Genomic DNA, 16,359 nt, shown 5'->3' with positions numbered 1-16,359 from the left:
TATTAGAATTATCCATGGAAATAGAAGCAATATATATGTGTAGATATATAGAAAAGACTTACCGTGCGTGATTGGCTCACACAGTTATGGAGTCTGGAAGTCCCATAATCTGCCATCTTCAGGATGGAGGCCTGGGAAAGCCAGTACTCTAGTTTCAGTCCAAATATAAAGGCTTAAGAACCAGGGGAGTTGCTAATGGTCTAAGTCCCATTCTGAAGTCAAAAGGCCAGAGAAACAGAAGTGCTGAAGTCCAAGGACAGGAGAAGCTGGATGTCCTGGTTCAAGCAAAGAGCAGCTTTGTCCTTTCTTCAACTTTTTATTCTATTCAGGCTGTCAATGGATTGGTTGATGCTTATCTGAATCGAGAAGTCCATCTTTCAGTTCAGTTCAGTCGCTCAGTCATGTCCGACTCTTTGCAACCCTGTGAATCGCAGCACGCCAGGCCTCCCTGTCCATCACCAGCTCCCGGAGTTTACTCAAACTCATGCCCATTGAGTCGGTGATGCCATCCAGCCATCTCACCCTCTGTTGTCCCCTTCTCCTCCTGCCCTCCATCCCTCCAAGCATCAGGGTCTTTTCCAATGAGTCAACTCTTCGCATGAGGTGGCCAAAGTACTAGAGTTTCAGTTTCAGCATCAGTCCTTCCAATGAACACCCAGGACTGATCTCCTTTAGGATGGACTGGTTGGATCTCCTTGCAGTCCAAGGGATTCTCAAGAGTCTTCTCCAACACCACAGTTCAATAGCATCAATTTTTCAGTGCTCAGCTTTCTTCACAGTCCAACTCTCACATCCATACATGACCACTGGAAAAACCATAGCCTTGACCAGATGAACATTTGTTGGCAAAGTAATGTCTCTGCTTTTTAATATGCTGTCTAGGTTGGTCATAACTTTCCTTCCAAGGAGTAAGTGTATTTTAATTTCATGGCTGCAGTCACCGTCTGCAGTGATTTTGGAGCCCCCCAAAATAAAGTCTGACACTGTTTCCACTGTCTCCCCATCTATTTCCCATGAGGTGATGGGACCAGATGCCATGATCTTAGTTTTCTGAATGTAAAGCTTTAAGCCAACTTTTTCACTCTCCTCTTTCACTTTCATCAAGAGGCTCTTTAGTTCTTCTTCCCTTTCTGCCATAAGGGTGGTGTCATCCACATATCTGAGGTTCTTGATATTTCTCCCAGCAATCTTGATTCCAGCTTGTGCTTCTTCTAGCCCAGCGTTTCTCATGATGTACTCTGCATATCAGTTAAATAAGCAGGGTGACAATATACAGCCTTGACGTACTCCTTTTCCTATTTGGAACCAGTTTGTTGTTCCATGTCCAGTTCTAACTGTTGCTTTCTGACCTGCATACAGGTTTCTCAAGAAGCAGGTCAGGTGGTCTGGTATTCCCATCTCTTTCAGAATTTTCCACAGTTTATTGTGATCTACACAGTCAAAGGCTTTGGCATAGTCAATAAAGCAGAAATAGATGTTTTTTCTGGAACTCTCTTGCTTTCTTGATGATACAGCAGATGTTGGCAATTTGATCTCTGGTTCCTCTGCATTTTCTAAAATCAGCTTGAACATCTGGAAGTTCACAATTCACGTATTGCTGAAGCCTGGCTTGGAGAATTTTGAGCATTACTTTACTAGCATGTGAGATGAGTGCAATTGTGCAGTAGTTTGAGCATTCTTTCGGATTGCCTTTCTTAGGGATTGGTATGAAAACTGACCTTTTCCAGTCCTGTGGCCACTGCTAAGTTTTCCAAATTTGCTGGCATATTGAGTCCAGCACTTTCACAGCATCATCTTTCAGGATTTGAAATAGCTCAACTGGAATTCCATCACCTCCACTAGCTTTGTTCGTAGTGATGCTTTCTAAGGCCCACTTGACTTCACATTCCAGGATGTCTAGCTCTAGGTGAGTGATCACCTCATTGTGATTATCTGGCTTGTGAAGATCTCTTTTGTACAGTTCTTTGTTTATTCTTGCCACCTCTTCTTAATATCTTCTGCTTCTGTTAGGTCCATACCATTTCTGTCCTTTATTGAACCCATCTTTGCCTGACATTTTCCCTTGATATCTCTAATTTTCTTGAAGAGATCTCTAGTCTTTCCCATTCTGTTGTTTTCCTCTATTTCTTTGCATTGATTGCTGAGGAATGCTTTCTTATCTCTCCTGGCTATTCTTTGGAACTCTGCATTCAAATGGGAATGTCTTTCCTTTTGTCCTTTGCTTTTTGCTTCTCTTCTTTTCACAGCTATTAGTAAGGCCTTCTCAGACAACCATTTTGCCTTTTTCATTTCTTTTCCGTGGGGATGGTCTTGATCCCTGTCTCCTGTACAATGTCACAAACCTCCATCCATAGTTCATCAGGCACTCTGTCTATCAGATCTAGTCCCTTTAATCTATTTCTCACTTCCACTGTATAGTCATAAAGGATTTGATTTAGGTCATACCTGAATGGTCTAGTGGTTTTCCCTACTTTCTTCAGTTTAAGTCTGAATTTGGCAATACAGAGTTCATGATGTGGGCCACAGTCAGCTCCTGGTCTTGTTTTTGCTGACTGTATAGAGCTTCTCCATCTTTGGCTGCAAAGAATATAATCAGTCTGATTTCGGTGTTGAACATCTGGTGATGTCCATGTGTAGAGTCTTTTCTTGTGTTTTTGGAAGAGGGTGTTTGCTATGATCAGTGCATTCTCTTGGCAGAACTCTATTAGCCTTTGCCTTGCTTCATTCCGTACTCCAAGGCCAAATTTGCCTGCTACTCCAGGTGTTTCCTGACTTCCTATTTTTGCATTCCAGTCCCCTATAATGAAAAGGAGCTTCCCCACGTCCGAGGTCAGGGACGGTGGCCAAGAGGAGGAACCCCACCTCCAAGGAGAGGCTGCTGTGGGGCGCAGGATGGCTGAGAGGAGCTACTCCATGTTCAAGGTCAGGAGGGGTGGCTGTGAGAAGATACCCCTCGTCCAAGGTAAGGAGCAGCAGCTGCGCTTTGCTGGAGCAGCCGTGAAGAGATACCCCACGTCCGAGGTAAGAGAAACCCAAGTAAGACGGTAGGTGCTGCGAGAGGGCATCAGAGGGCAGACACACTAAAACCATAATCACAGAAAAGTAGACAATCTGATCACAGGACCACAGCTTGTCTAAGTCAGTGAAACTAAGCCATGCCGTGTGGGGCCACCCAAGACGGACAAGTCATGGTGGACAGGTCTGACAGAATGTGGTCCACTGGAGAAGGGAATGGCAAACCACTTCAGTATTCTTGCCTTGAGAACCCCATGAACAGTATAAAAAGGTAAAATGATAGGATACTGAAAGAGGAACTCCCCAGGTCAGTGGGTGCCAAATATGCTACTGGAGATCAGTGGAGAAATAACTCCAGAAAGAATGAAGGGATGGAGCCAAAGCAAAAACAATACCCAGTTGTGGATGTGACTGGTGACAGAAGCAAGGTCCGATGCTGTAAAGAGCACTGTTCCATAGGAACCTGTATTGTTAGGTCCATGATCAAAGCAAATTGGAAGTGGTCAAACAGGAGATGGCAAGAATGAATGTCAACATTCTAGGAATCAGCAAACTAAAATGGACTGGAATGGATGATTTAACTCAGATGACCATTATATCTACTACTGTGGGCAGGAATCCCTTAGAAGAAATGGAGTAGCCATCATGGTCAACAAAAGAGTCCGAAATGCAGTACTTGGATGGAATCTCAAAAACAACAGAATGATCTCTGTTCGTTTCCAAGGCAAACCATTCAATATCACGGTAATCCAAGCCTATGCCCCAACCAGTAATGCTGAAGAAGCTGAAGTTGAACAGTTCTATGAAGACCTACAAGACCTTTTAGAACTAACATCAAAAAAAAAAAAAAAAGTCCATCTTTAGTCTGTCGGTTTTGAAAGTTTTCCAGAAACACCCTCATAGATATACCTGATGTACATAATACTTCACCAGTTCTCTGGACATCTCTTTACCCAGTCAAGCTGATGCATAAAATTAGCCATCACAACAGTCAACCAACCTGAAGTTTACAGAACACTCCACCTTACAACAGCAGAACATGCTTTCTTTTCAGATGCACATGGAGTATTTACTAGGGAAAAGCATATTCTGGTTTTAGATAGGTCTGATTAATTTAAAAGAATTAAAGTCATACAAAATATGGTTTCTGACCAAAGAAACTAAATCAGAATTCAGAAATAGAAAGATCTCTAGAAAATATCTAAATATTAGGAAACTCAATACCATGCTTTTTATAAGGTATGTCAGAAAAGGAGCAAGTAAGAAATTAGAAAACATTTTGACCTAAATGCAAATAAAAGTACAACATATCAAAATGTATATAAATAAATATACACATAATTTATATATAAAGTTTAAGCAATAGAAGAGAATTTATAGTGTTAATATCTCTGTTGAAAAAGAGAGATGTATAAAGTCAATGACCTTAATTTCAAACTTAAGGAACTAGGAAATTAAGAGCAAACAAAGTGCAGAGTAAGTTATAAAAAGAAAAAGGATGGAATACATATTGGAGCAGAGGTCAGTATACTAGAATACCGAGAAAAATAGAGGAAGCAATTAAAGCCAAATGTTTCTTTCTTTCTGGTCCTTGAAAAAATTTTCAAAATTGACAAATCTTTAACCAGACTAATCAGAAAAGTAAAAGAAAGGATACAAAATTGTCAATATTGGATTTGAGAGAAGTGACATTGGCACACATTCTACACATATTAAAATGTTAATACAATAATATTTTGAACAACTTCATGCCAATGGTTTCTACGACTTAGAATAAATGGACACATTCCTTAAATGACTCAATCTAGAAAACCTAATTGAAGAAGAAATATAATAGCTCTATCTCAACCGCAGTAATGTGATTTCTACTAAAAACATATTACTAAACAGAAAATTCTACTCCCAGTTGGACTCGTTGGTGAATTCCACTGAACATTTATAAGGAAGAGATACTGCCAATTCTACAAAACTCTTCCAAAAAGAAGAGAGAACAGCTCTTAACTCATGTTTTAAGGCCAGAATTACCCTGATAAAAAGACCAGACAAAGATACTGCAAGAAAATAAAGCTGCAGACCAATATTCTTTGTGATAACGATGCAAATATTATTAAAAATAAATATCAGCATACTGAATTTAACAATATATAAAATGAATAACACATCACACATGTGACTAGTGGGTCATTCAACTCTGGTTGGAAAGACAACCATCATATTGTTTAATATCCTGAATCTGTGTCTGTAAGATTACACTTTGCTTGATATGAGGCTTACATAAACATTATCACTTTTCCACTACACTTCCCTCTACCACAGAAGACCCTTTAAGTATTAGACACCCAACAACTTTCTTCATTTCCAAAAGAGTGGGAATCAATTGTCATGGGCTCTCTTTTCCATGTCACTATCAGTTTTAGCCTCCTTGGAGCTAATTCATTTCTTAGGGAATACGCCTCTTTCCTTGGAAATAGTCTTGCTAGTGTCACATGCAAAGATTCAACCATTCTTCTGATATCAGCATCTCAGACTAACTCTCTGTATTCTTCCTCTGGAGATAAGTCATTATTTTTTAAATATTCAACTTTCCAAAAACTGACTCTGAATATCTTAGCCTCACACATGCAACATTTATTAAAATTGCTGAGACATTTAGTGTTGAATATTCTTGAAATTGCTCCAGAAAAACATGCTGGGCTTCCATCTTTTTGTATCATGCATTCTTGTGGGTTGTACACTGAGATATTTTTTTCCAGGTAACATGCTTTAAATGATATAACTTTCTTTTATCTGTGGAAGATTTGTCTCCAGTTTGTATTAATGCTTCACTGTGAGTATTACATTCTAGGTATTCTTATTTCTATTCCATTGCTTGGACTCACCAACACACCTATCCTGAAATGTTGCTTGTGGCGCTTCTTGCCTCTTTTTCCTTTCTCTCTGGTCATCACATGAAATGACATTATTACAGTCAACATAAAAGATCTGTTCCTGTGAATCATAGGCACTCAGAGAAGTCCTAGTCCTCCTTTTCTTTCATCTTGAGTCTAATTCTTCAGAGAGTCAGTTAGAAACATTAAAAAAAATAGGGCATAAATTTGGGATCCCTGTATTTTAGGGGCTCTAATTTCTTGTAGTCCATAAATAATATTTTAATTGTCATCACCCATTGTGTTTCAAAAAAGAAAATAGAAAGAGTTGACAAACACACATCCCTGTATACACAACTCACAAACATTAATCACATATGTGATGCATTAGCCAAATATGTAAAGGAAAGGTCATAATATCTTACTAAACTGCTGTACTAAACACCAAGTTCAATTCATAGACACTCAGTTGTATCTGAACCCATTAAAATGTGGCCATTTTGGAATCACACCTCATCAAATATCTCTACTGTTAAACTGGAAGAGAAAAATCTTCTAATTTTCATAACTTTATATCTTCCTCTTCAATGTATTTTCCAGTTAAGGAATTTAATTGTTATAAGAAGAAGTGGAAGGATTTTTTTTAACTCTACTGCTAAATAACAAGACACTGACAGGGTGACTCATTATAGGAATCCATTAATCTCAGCTGAATAGAAAGATCCAGATGGAATCGAGAGGAAATGGGCTATTCCTTTCCAAGAGTTAGCATAAGGACTACTCAGCTCAGGGTGGCAGATTTTATATTTAGTTTTGGCTAAGGAAGTATAGGTCACATTTTATGTTTCTTTGGAGGATTACTAAAGAAGTCAACACTGTAGAGACCATTTTCTTTCTCTCAATTCCTAAGGATAGAAAAGCAATAAAAATCTCTTAAAATCTATTTTAAAAAGTACACAAATATTTTCAAATTATTTATAGTATAAGAGGGACAGTAATTTATAGGGACCTCAGATTTAGCACATGCCTATACACATACACATCTCAAACCTTTTTTTCCCCTATAAAATATTTGCTGATTCCCTAGCAAAGTTCTCACAATAAAATTTTATAGCCTTTCTTTAAGAGAATTGAATCTGCCGTACCCAAGATTGGCAGTTTCATCTTCTCATGAGGAACAAAGGGTCTGAGGTAGGTTTAATGTAAACAAAATACTGTTGGGTTTGATACAATTTGGTTGAAAGCTTGAATGGTTGGTTTCATTCAGAATTGCTTGGGCAATCACTTAATCTCTCTGAAACTCTGACCTGTTATCTGCACATAAGGAGAATAACAGCTGATTCAGTTTTGTGAGGATTATTCTAGATAACATCTATAAACGACTAGCCCCTGCTTGATCCTTATGGTAGATACCCAAAGATACCTACCTAGCCTTTTGTTTATTTTTCCATTTTTCCATCACCGATGGAAAAGAACATGAAGCTGAAAGACTGAGCCTTTGAATGAAAAATATTGAGTCTCTGAAAAGCAAGATTTTTCAAGGTGTATTAAATCAGTTTTCATCTCCTGGAGGTAGTAGAGATCATTGAAAGGATAGAGAGTTATTATAAAAGAGAATTGACTGCTGTATGGAGGAACTTAAAAGGCTGATGGTAGTGAAAGTAAAGTGAAACTATTAGGTGTTCAGTCATGTCCGACTCTGCAACACCCCAGACTATAGCCTCCAGACTCCTCTGTCCGTGAAATTCTCCAGTCAAGAATACTGGAGTGGGTTGCCATTCCCCCCTCCAGGGGATCTTCCCAACCCAGAGATCGAATCCAGGTCTCCCTCATTGCAGGCTGATTCTTTACTAGCTGAGCCACTGGCAGGAAAGGAAGGAAGAAAGGAAACAGGATGTTGGGTTTTCTGTAGTAAAGATGATTGAGAGTTGAAGGACTCTACTATGATTATCCACTAAGCCCTGTGCATTCTGAGAAAGCTGCAGGAAAGTATCCTATTCCCTGCTCTTCTGTTTTTCCACATCTGGTCTCTCAGACCTATTGCAATTCTTTAGATAGTGATCCAGGCATGGTTGGTGGTCCTCACAGGGCAATTCTGACTAGTAGTCTACTTCATGCTAATTCAATAGTCTACTTCATGCTAATTCAGCTAATTCAGCTACTTCATGTCCAGAAACATCTGAATTCAGGCTAAGGGAAGAAGTCTGAGTTCGGTAGATAGTGGACAACAATACCCTAGATGCATTAGTCATAATCTGCTTAAATAAATATGCATAATATATGCATAAAATCATGACTTTGCTCTATGCAATTCTAAAGCCATTCTAATACCAGAAATATTTTAATATCAGAAACTGTTTACCAACTTCTTCTCCATATACACATCTGCCAAAATCCTCTAAGCACACTTACACTGAGCACAGAACCTGTTCAAAGCATCGCTGTAGATTCTATTGAGAGACAGTGAAAAAAAAGAAACCTTGATAGCTATTCAAAATATCTGTAAGAATAAGTTTCCCCACATAATTCAGTCTTATGTCCGGTGCCAAACAGAATGCTGTATACATCATAGGTGTTCAGTAATATTTGTAATTGAATAGAGGAGCCTCTTTATGTTATTTACTGTTATTTACTCAAAATCGGTTCTACTTAATTCACCTAGGCATATATGAAAACAAATGAGCTTCCCTTGTGGCTTACCTGGTGAAGAATCTGCCTGCAATGTGGGAGACCTGGGTTCGATCCCTGGGTTGGGAAGATCCCCTGGAGAAGGGAAATGCTACCCACTCCAATATTCTGGCCTGGGGATTTCCATGGACTGTATAGTCCATTGGGTTGCAAAGAGTTGGACATGACTGAGAAACTTTCACTTTCATGTATGAAAACACAATCTTTTCCATTCTCATAACTATTACTGAACAAAATAGCTAACATGTTTGAATATACATAGATGCCAAGTACAGTTCTAAGCAAGTACATTCTTTATCTCACTTAATCTTTATCCCACCTCTGTATGGTCACAGCTCCTTTTCATCCTACTCTTCTTCTGCTTTTTTTTCACATGATGAAATAGCCGAGGCACAGAAATGTTTTTTAACAGAGATCCACTCTGCAATGTAATTTGTAAATCAAAATAAATTTTAATAAAATTCATCAAAAATAAATTTTTAAAACTTAGGTAAATACACAATGGCTTCAACTCATTTATTTTCCAGCTATGCTTATACATAAATATATAATAAATTGTCCAAGATCACTATAAGAAGAAGAATCTAAATTTGAGCTGAAGCAATGTACTCCAGAGCTAGTACTCCTAATTTAAGAGTTTACTTACATATTTTACCTTATTTAATTTTTAGCCCTAGAGGATATTTATCATTGTCTTCAAACTACTGTGTATTTCCTGCCTTAAATATGTCTCAGAACAAGTCACAATTGCTTGTGCTCCTGAGTTTAGAGACTTTCTGAATTTTAGGGAGGAGACTGAAATCATGACCACTGGGAACAGATGTGCCCATGAGATGTTTCTACAACCCAGAAATCCAGCTTTCTGAGGGGCAAAGGGAATCTTATAATTCTGGAGATAATATGCTGGAAGAGAGTAAGGGAAAGCTAGGGTTTGGGAGAGGAGCTTGTAAAAAATAGAACAATTTCATGGCAAATAGTAAGGAAGAAAGTCGGAGCAGTGACAGATTTTATTTTCTTGGACTCTCACATCACTGCAGACAGTGACTGCAGCCATGAAATTAAAAAATGCTTACTCCTTGTAAGGAAAGCTATGACAAACCTAGACAGCATATTAAGAAGCAGAGACATCATTTTGCCAACAAAGGTTTGTATAGTCAAGGCTATGGTTTTTCCAGTGGTCAAGTACAGATGTGAGAGTTGAACCATAAAGAAGACTGAGCAAAGAAGGACTGATACATTCAAACTGTGCTGGAGAAGACACTTGAGAGGCCCTTGGACTGCAAAGAGATCAAGCTAGTAAATCCTAAAGGAAGTCAACCCTGAATATTCACTGCAAGGACCGATGCTGAAGTTCGAACACTTTGGCCATCTGATGCGAAGCACCAATTCACTGGAAAAGACCCCGATGCTGGGAAAGGTTGAGGGCAGGAGGAGAAGAGGATGACAGAAGATGAGATGGTTGGATGGCATCACTGACTCAATGGACATGAATTTGAGCAAACAATGGGATATCGTGGAGGACAAAAGAGCCTGGTGTACAGCAGTTCATGGGGTCACAAAGAATGGGATACAACTTAGCGACTGAACAATCACAACATGTGAAAAGGAAAATAATACAGTTGTGAGGGGAAGAGCATGCAACCAAACCAACATAAAACCTTCTAGATAACAAATGCTAGTGAGTTTGTTAAGTGACAGTTTTTTCAGAATGCATAAATTGTATGTTTTGCCTCCCACATGCAGATGGTATAACTTTTAATTACTGAGAAGTTGATGTAGCAATATTAAAGATAATGTTTGACTTTTAAAAATTACCTGTCACTTCACCACCCCAATAAAGCAATTACTTTCATTGGCTATGTGTATTATATATAGTCTATGTGAAAGAAACAGCTCCCTGTCTACTTGTACTAAAATAGTGACATAAATATTTCCATCTTCCAACCTAGTGTAGTTTTAATAATTCTGTCACACCCCATCAGTAAATGTAAGGTTATTATTGGACAGTTTGGCTATTTCTAATTTTTTTAACTATTGTAGCTGATTCTGCAATAAGCATTTTGATTTATATAACATTCTGCTTCCACTGAATGATTTCTTTAGGATAAATTCTCGTGAAAATGATGATGATGACTGGATTGTTTTTGCTACAGACTAAGCACTTAGGTTTAATTTTTTTAATTCAATGTATTTTAAGCGTTCTTCCTTCTTTTATTTGCTCTTGGGCAGATCCACAATATATACTTCTTGTGCGAGACCAAGAGATAAAAATTCAAAGGCAAACTGTTGTCACAAAAGACTTTCTGAGACTAAAACAGAAATGAAGAAGAATCTAAAAGAAGTTGCACTTTTTTATGCTCTTGCTTCCACCATAATGCATTCCTCTGTTTATTGTTTCCCCTTCCACACACACCTGTCCAGTAACCTAGATGCTCTTGGACAAGAAGAAGGGGATGCTGAGGCTCAACTCTAGCTCTGAGGATATGAAACAGACTAGGTGCACAATGTGGAAGTCAATGGATGATGGAGACTGGATGGATGGGGCGAAACCTTTTACTTTCGAATTGTCCTTGTTGAAACTATGATTTCCTTTGGGAATTTTGTCACGTATTCTACCATTATCCCTATGTTCTCCTATGCAATCTCCCCTTTTAACTAAAACACAATCAATCAGTCTATGTATTATAGGAGAGACCTACCCATCAATCTGTTTTCTCTTGTCCCAAGATAGTATCAATGCATACTCTTTTTATTAGTTGGCTGAGTGAATGTAAATACTTCAGTGAAGGACTAAGAGAAGACCTCAAATATGGTGGTGCCACAAGATGGAAAGAACTGGAATTCTGCCTGATGAAAAGCCAAGTGGATTGTGTACTGAACAGGAAAAGTTAAAATTTTACATAGCCTCCTGCTCGTTCTGCCTCTGTAACTCAGCTTGCTCCTTGTAAAATCTGGATCACGTAGGTCACACAGCCTCAGAAAGTGGGGGCTTACAATACTAGGAACTGGAGCTTATCTCACTCACCCTTGTCCTGCTCTTTGCAATTGCCCAGCTCCTGCAAACCTGCTTAATCATGCCTGTCCGTGTAAAGGTCAGGCATCCCCAGCCCTTTCTTGATTGCTGTTCCCGCGTGCATGAAACCCCTTAGTTTAAACCAGCCTGTTAACAGCTAGTGTTGCCCACTGTAGCCTGTCTATAAAAACTCTGTAACCCCTTTGTTCAGCCCTCAGAGCTGGGAGTGTTAACTCCTCTGGGCCCGCCAGCGTAATAAACCTGAGCTCGCCAACTCTCCGAGTCTGGTGCTTGGTTTCTCGAGTACTGGTTTCTGCAACACTAAGAGTGGGAATGTGCCTGCAATGTGTTACACTGCAGAGCTTGGAAGTTGCTAGTTTCTGTAGCTGGGTATTCCCCGTCCTAACAAATACACTTTCCATAATGATGATAATAAATCCACAGGACTTTACTGAGCACCTCATGATTCTCATCATTAGACTGGATAGTTGAACACAATCTTTAAGGGACTCAGAGTCTGGAATTGAGACTCTGGCTTTGTTGCTGTGAGTGTGGAGGGCACAGGACTGTAAGCTTCTTTGCCTAATGAGGTTGTCATTTATTTTCAAACTACCTGACGAATCTGGGCTGTAGTATTCTGAATATAAATTGACAATTCTGCTTAGGGAAAAAGGCTTGGCAGCCTTGTTCAGAAATAAGTCTTATTCTAGGAAGTGTCTTTTTTCCTTTAATATCAGCACTCTTCAGTGCTGTTACACGGCCAAAGTGATTAGGTGTTAGGAGTGTGGACATGGCCTCCAGATCATTAAACCACCCGTTTTGCAACATGAATAATCTGAACTCAATATCTGTAATGCTGTGAGAGATAAATGACTGTGAAATCCCCCGTGCGTGGCTGTTCAGATGGGACCCTGGGGGAAAGCCACCTCACTGGGAAAGATATCTGCCTGAGGTGATTAGGCTAGAATTTAATTTTATTTAAATGTGTGAACACTTTTAATAAGGCTCTCGAGGTATTACGAAGTTTGCCGAATCTTTATATTTGAAAAATGTTTTATTTTGCTCGATAACATGTAGAAAAGCCCTTATTGTGATTAGCATTTGAATAGGAGGATCATCTTAATACTCTTGTTATTAATATGACAGATTTGATTTTCCCAAAGGTGACAATTGAACCCAATTCTCAGATCAGTTAATCCATGTATTTATGTGAATTGAACTTTTTCTACCTTGTAATTTGGTTCTGGAGTACATTGGATTTTTTTTCTGCCCTGTGGGGTTCATGCACCAATTTAAATACCTAAGTTAACGGCCTACTTTTTGCTTGAAAGGAAGACTTAGGTTTCTTCCTTGAGTTCTGATCCTTGTCCACATGCTTTATGCAGGCAACAGACCTTCTGTTTTGTCATTTGATTGCTCCTAAACCTCTGTGAAGATACATTTGCTTCAGAGATGGAAGTTTCAGATTGGTCCACAACTGTTTTTAAAGACATTTGTAATTTAATGATGGTATCTGAGCACTAGCTGATGCCCTTTATATGGAAATGGAAAATAGAGCCTAGGGGAGGAGGAAGATAAGATGATTTTTTTTAAACTTCTCTTTCTATTCATCTGTAGTGCTGGACCCCTCAAGTTCCCTCTCTATAAGTGTATCACTGGTTCTTTCCTTGCTAAAAGTAGTCCTGCTTGTTTTCATGGTCCTTGGCATTTCCTTCCATTGATCCGTGATATGTTACTTCCTCTTTCTCCTGTGACCATAGTCCAGATCAGCTGTGAGGCCGAATCCATGGTCCCAGAGTCAGCGCTGTGTGCTATGTACTGCTCAGTGCATATTGGCTCTCAGAATAACCACATTCAAGCTTTGTTTTAGAAGTCACGGGGCATGTGCATCTCCTTCTGAGTACAGCAGGAGACTATGAATCCCTATTGCAAGTATGTGTCAGATATGAGGCTGGAAATTCAGATTCTTGAAAAATTCCAAGATCTCTTTCATTGCCATCCATTTTTGTGCCTTATATATTTATCCAGGCTAGCTTTCACTTGAGTCAGTTACACTTAGCCAGCATTTCCTCTCCAGTAAGTTTCCAAGAGTCCCACATTTCTTTCTCCTGATTTGTTGTGCAGTATTTTTTCTGTACGTACTAATATACTTACTCCATAGGGTCACAAAGAGTTGGACATGACTGAGCAGCTGAGTTGAGTATACTTACTACTCTGCAAATGTTCCCACCTTTTTCTCTTCTGGGACCGTTCACTTGGTTGCTGTTCTTCTCTTGGTTGCCTGAATCTTCAAAGCGCACTTCAAGCCCCACCCTCTCCAAACCAGTTGTAGAAACATGAAACCTCCTGACAAGTGGTTCCCAGCTACTCTGGGAACACATCTAGGAATGTAAAACACATCTAGGAATATAATACCGAGATATACTCATTACTACATTGTTAAGAGGGCTTCCCTGGTGGTTCAGTCAGTAAAGAATCCCCTGCAATGCATGAGACACAGGTTTGATCCCTGGGTTGGGAACATCCCCCATAAAGGAAATGGCAAGCCAGTCCAGTATTCTTGTCTGGGAAATCCCATGGACAGAGGAGCCTGGTAGGCTACAGTCTATGAGGTCACAAGGGTAGGACATGATTTTGTGACTAAACCACCACCTTCACCACATTGTTAAGAACCAGAGTGTATCAGAGGGTTCAAGCATTTACAAGATAAGCTCAGATCAGGAAATGAATTATGTACTAGCAAATCTGTATTCTAATCCCTCTTTAGTAACTAACTGGATGTATGATCTTGGGAACCTTAATTCTCCTCTGTGCATTTCAGTTTTACTTTTCTGCAAAAAAAAAAAAAAAAATTGGGGGTTATATGAGTGAACTGACTATCATGTAAAGTTGCTATTAGAAAAATCCATTTTTTTATAATGTTGGAATAATGGCATTTTCATATTACTAACCAGACTTTGATTAAAAATCACAGTTGTGTCATTAACTTTGATAAACATAATAAAGCTATTAGTTGATGCAAATTAAAAAAAAAACAAGATTGGCAAGGAAGTATGTGTAAACTATACTTGAAAGCCATTCTTACTATTTTAGAGCCATACCATGTATTCATCCTTTAAATATGACATTTCCTCTTATTCTGACAGCAAACAACTTTTCTGTCCTTACATTTTTGTTTTCAATGAATGGTTTCCTGCTATGCCTGTATATCAAAATGAAAATACACTTAAATATAAAATTTACCAGGAAACTTGTATTGGAAGACATGGTACAAAAATTCTGTGGGTGTCATGTTAGTAAGGGCTTCCCAAGCGGCACTAGTGATAAAGAACCTGCCTGCCAATGTAGGAAACGTAAGAGCCATGAGTTCGATCCCTGGGTTGGGAAGATCCTCTAGAGGAAGGCATGGCAACCCATGCTAGTATTCTCCCCCGGAGAATCACATGGACAGAGGAGACTGGTGGGCAATAGTCTAAAGGGTTGCAAAGAGTCGGACACAACTGAAACGACTTAGCATGCACTCATGTTGGTAGATCAGGGATTTTCCAAAGGAAATGATGGCATGTCATTCAACTATGATGGAGGACTTTACACAGTGCAGGGTATCACTGAGAACTGTTGGTTTGAATATCCCAGGAGTTGAAAGTTAATGGTTATACTTTCTATCTTGTCTTGGGTTGGTTAAATCTCCTTGAGAAGCATAAAGCAGGAGAATTGGTGCCAACATGATAGCTGAGTGAAGAAGTGGAAATTTTTTGCAGTAAAGATTCAATAAAAAGTGACCCTTCCAAACAGCCAGCAGCAATTCTGCTGGGCATTTGGAGAAGTGGGTGGATCTAACTTTTAAACATCAAAAGAAAAATTTTTTTCTTCTAGGCCAGTCTGAAGGGAAAGTGAAATTGCCTTGCTAGGGCAAGAGAAGTAGGCTCACAGGCTGCTGCTGACAAAGACTGCTAATAGGCTGCAGCTTTGTCACGTCACACTGCCAGCATCCACCCCGTTGCTGACAAAGACATTGACCTTTGGTAGACTTGATTCTCTAAAATAATGAGGGGGCAGGAGAAAATGCATTTGCATAATGTAAAGAGTGTCTGTGTTACTGCCCAAGAAGGATGTCATGTAGAATAAAAATGCGAAGCATTCTGTCCTTCCTGACTAAATGCATGACCCTAGGGTAAGTCAAAACCAAGGTACAAAACTCTCAGAGAATCATTTAGGTGCAGATGTGTGGTAAAGTACCCGCTTACTAATGCTGGAGACAAGAGATGCAGGTTCCATCCCTGGGTCGGGAAGATCCTCTGGCAGAGGGCATGGCAACCCACTCCAGTATTCTTGCCTAGAGAAGCCCATGGACAGAGGAGCCTGATGGGGTACAGTCCATTAGGCCGCCAAGAGCTGGACACGACTGAAGTGACTTATTACACATGCTTGCATGTTGTGGCAGTTTTCAGTCTTATGGGAATCTTGGATGCCCTTCTCGGTACAGAGGAAGGAAACTGATAGCTAGTGCTTTGGTGGAAAGAGTTTGGAATTAAAAGGCAAATTGTACTTTTACATTTGCTTATTATGATCCTTGGCATATGTCATTTGTTCTTTCTGAGTCTCAGCTCCTTATGTATAAAATGGGGACAATGTTGTATGTGGGATGAATAATGTAACAATATAAACATATATTTTAAATTGTGATGCACAGATTTTAAAAATCATTAATGTCACAGGATCAAATGTTTATGCCATTTTAATTGGAGTCCTCTGAGAAGCTGGCACAAAGAAGGG

At 39.3% G+C, this 16,359-nt stretch overlaps 1 long non-coding RNA gene across 1 annotated transcript in view; it reads left to right on the top strand.

Moving 5' to 3' along the window:
- LOC139029906 (uncharacterized) overlaps positions 1 to 11,843 on the top strand; it is a 28,157-nt gene extending 16,314 nt beyond the window's left edge. Inside the window, exons 2-3 of the long non-coding RNA XR_011482193.1 lie at positions 2,794 to 3,021; positions 10,800 to 11,843. This is a non-coding gene — a long non-coding RNA (uncharacterized lncRNA). The remainder of the gene's footprint in view (positions 1 to 2,793; positions 3,022 to 10,799) is intronic.
- Positions 11,844 to 16,359: the final 4,516 nt, after the last annotated feature.

This window comes from Odocoileus virginianus, chromosome 2 (assembly GCF_023699985.2).
Source record: "Odocoileus virginianus isolate 20LAN1187 ecotype Illinois chromosome 2, Ovbor_1.2, whole genome shotgun sequence".
NCBI classification, from domain to species: domain Eukaryota; kingdom Metazoa; phylum Chordata; class Mammalia; order Artiodactyla; family Cervidae; genus Odocoileus; species Odocoileus virginianus.
Note: the sequence above shows the minus strand (reverse complement) of the source record. Positions and strands in the feature narration are given on the sequence as shown.